The following is a 3,754-nucleotide window of genomic DNA, read 5'->3' on the forward strand; positions in this document are numbered from 1 at the left end:
GGCTTAGGAAGAGCCACACTCAAGGGGCCAAAGAGCCGCATGTGGCTCTCGAGCCGCAGTTTGCTGACCATGGGGTTAGGGCAATTAATTCCCTTTTAATGTGCATGAATTTCATGCACCGGGCTACTAGTAATAATAGGATAGGACTGGAAGTCTTAGCTGTAGCAATCAGACAAGAAAATAAAATAAAAGGCATCCACATTATAAATGAAGAAGTAAAACTGTCATTATTTGCAGGTAACATGTTACTATATAGAGAGAACCCTAAAGATTCCACCTAAAACTACTAGAACTAATAAATGAAATCAGTAAAGTAGCAGGATACAAAACAAATATCCAGAAACCAGTTGCATTTTATGTACCAACAATGAACTAGCAGAATGGGAAACTAAGAAAACAATCCCATTTACAGTTGCATAAAACAAACAAACAAACAAACAAACAAATAACTAGGAATAAATTTAACCAAGGATGTAAAAGGCCTGTACTTGGAAAATTATAAGACACTGAAGAAAGAAACTGAAGAAGATACAAAAAAATGGAAGCATGTGTCGTAATCATGGATAGGAAGAATTAACATATCAAAATGTCCATATTACCCAAAGCAATCTATAGATTCAATGCAATTCTTGTCAAGATACCAAGGGTATACCAAGGGTATATTTCACAAAACTAGAACAAATATTCCAAAAATTTATATGGAGCCATAAGACCTCAAATAGCCACAGAAATCATGAGAAAGACGGCCAAAGTTGGAGGAATCATGCTACCTGATATAAAACTGTACTACAAACCCTTACTAATAAAAACAGCATGTTAGTGGCATACAAACAGACATATAGATCAATGGAACAGAATAGAGAGCTCAGAAATAAACTCATGCCTTTATAGTCAATTAATATTTGACAGAGGAGCCAAAACATGCAATGTGGGTTAAGAGAGTCTTTTCAATAAATGGTGTTGAAAAAAATTGGACATATATGTACAAAAAAATAAAACTAGACCACCTTCTTTAAGACCTCAAATAGCCACAGAAATCATGAGAAAGACGGCCAAAGTTGGAGGAATCATGCTACCTGATATAAAACTGTACTACAAACCCTTACTAATAAAAACAGCATGTTAGTGGCATACAAACAGACATATAGATCAATGGAACAGAATAGAGAGCTCAAGACTTATATATCAATGGAATAGAATAGAGAGCCCAGAAATAAACACACACCTTTATGATCAATTAATATTTGACAAAGGAAACAAAAACATACAATGAGCTAAAGATAGTCTATTCAGTGGTGTGTTGGGAAAATTGGACAGATACTTTAAAAAAAGTGAAACTAGACCACCTTCTTACACCACACAGAAGATTAAATCCAAAATGGATTAAAAAGTTAAATGTTATACTTGAAACCATAAAAATCCTAGAAGAAAACACAAGCAGTGTAATCTCAGACATTTCTCGTAGCAATATTTTAAAAGATATATCTCATTGGGCAAGGGAAACAAAAGAAAAAATAAATGAGACTACATCAAACTAAAAAGATTTTGCACATCAAAGGAAACCATCAATAAAACGAAAAGACCACCCATTGAATGAGAGAACATATTGCTGATACATCTGATAAAGTGTTAAATCCAAAATTTATAAAGAACGTATCAAACTCAACACCAAAAAAAAAAAGCAATCCAATTAAAAATGGGCAAAGGATCTGAGTAGACACTTCTCTAAAGAGGACATATGAAAAGATGCTCAATGTTACTAATCATCAGAGAAATGCAAATTAAAACCATAATGACCTATCACCTCACACCTGTCAGAATGGCTACCATCAATAAATCACCAAACAACAACTGTTGGTGAGGATGTGGAGAAAAGAAAACCCTCATGCACTGTTGGTGGGCAAGTAGACTGGTGTAGCCACATGGAAAGCAGTGTGGAGTTACCTCAAAAAATTAAAACTGGAACTGCCTTATGACCTAGGTGTTCCACTTCTGGGAATTTATTCAAAGAAACCCCAAACACTAATTCAAAAGAATAAATGCACCCCCATGTTCATTGCAGCATTATTTACAATAGCTAAGATTTGGAAGCAGCCCAAGTGCCCATCAGTAGATGAGTGGATAAAAAAGCTGTGGTAGCCCTAGCGGGTTTGGCTCTGTGGACAGAGCAACGGCCTGTAGACTGAAGGGTCCCAGGTTTGATTCCGGTCAAGAACACATGCTCAGGTTGCGGGCTTGATTCCCAGCAGGGGGCATACAGGAGGCAGCCAATCAATGATTTTCTCTCATCATTGGTGTTTCTATCTCTCCCTCTCCCTTCCTCTCTGAAATCAATAAAAATATATTTTAAAAATCTGTGGTGCATTTACACAATAGATAACTACTTGGCTGTAAAATAAGAAGGAAATAATACTCTTTGCCACAGCATGAAAGGACCTGGAGAGCATTGTGATTAGTGAAATAAGCCAATCAGAGAAAGACAAGTACCATATGATTTCACTCATATGTTGAATCTAATGAACAAAATGAACTAACAAGCAAAATAGAGACAGATTCATTGATAGAGAGCATCCTGACAGCTGGGGGTGGGGCTTTGAGATCTTAGGGGGTAGAGGGATTGAGAAAAAATGAAAAAAAAAAAACCCAGGAAAAACTCATGGACACAGACAACAGTGTGGTGAATGCGGAGGGAGATGGAAGGAGGTGGAGGAGGGCATAGGGCAGTGATGGCGAACCTTTTGAGCTCGGCGTGTCAGCATTTTGAAAAACCCTAACTTAACTCTGGTGCCGTGTCACATATAGAAATTTTTTGATATTTGCAACCATAGTAAAACAAAGATTTATATTTTTGATATTTATTTTATATATTTAAATGCCATTATCAAAGAAAAATCAACCAAAAAAATGAGTTCGCGTGTCACCTCTGACACGCGTGTCATAGGTTCGCCATCACTGGCCTAGGGCAGATAAATGGTGATGGAAGGAGACTTGGAGTGGTGAACACACAACAGTGTACAGATGATGTGTTGTTGAATTGTGCACCTGAACTTTGTATAATTTTGTTAACCAGTGTTACCCCAGTACATTCAATAAAAAAAAGAGTTTCACTAATGAAGTGATGAGAAGTGTTACCTCCATTTTTACCCTTTGGTTCCTAGACCTATGTATTCTGTTTGTGGGATAATGAACATCATATATTGGTTGTTGGTTCAAAGAATACACTAAATTCTGTAGGCTCTCAGACCTCACAAAGTGTTGTTTCCTAACTGTTGCCATAACTAAATAGTCCATAGGCTACCCCACCCTTCTTTAAGGGCAGATGTTAACGGTGTATGTGATAAGAACAGGGAAGCTCATAGTCATTAGACTATTGTTTTACCCCTTCCATTGTGAAATGTGTTCCTTATCCAGAACCAATATTGTGTGAGATATTCCAGTGGTGTATAACATGTATTGTGTGGGATATTTCAATAGTGTAGAAAGGGTATAAAGTGTTTATGGCCCTGCATTGAGTGCCGGGGTATCCTGTTCTCAAGACACGGCCAGTCCAGGGAGGGAAACGGTGACAGCACCGAGAGAAACCACGAAGGGCGGGCGGTGGGAGCCCCGAGGAGCCAGTGACTCACTCTCCCCTGCGTCCAGGCACGTTATTCTGTGTACAGATGTGTGTGAGGAACATGGGCACAAACGCAGAGACACAGGCACGCGTTTACACGTACGAATATGGGCACTGGGTGTACACATTGGCGGGGTC

The sequence above is a fragment of the Myotis davidii genome, unplaced genomic scaffold (assembly GCF_000327345.1).
Source record: "Myotis davidii unplaced genomic scaffold, ASM32734v1 scaffold1960, whole genome shotgun sequence".
NCBI classification, from domain to species: Eukaryota; Metazoa; Chordata; class Mammalia; order Chiroptera; family Vespertilionidae; genus Myotis; species Myotis davidii.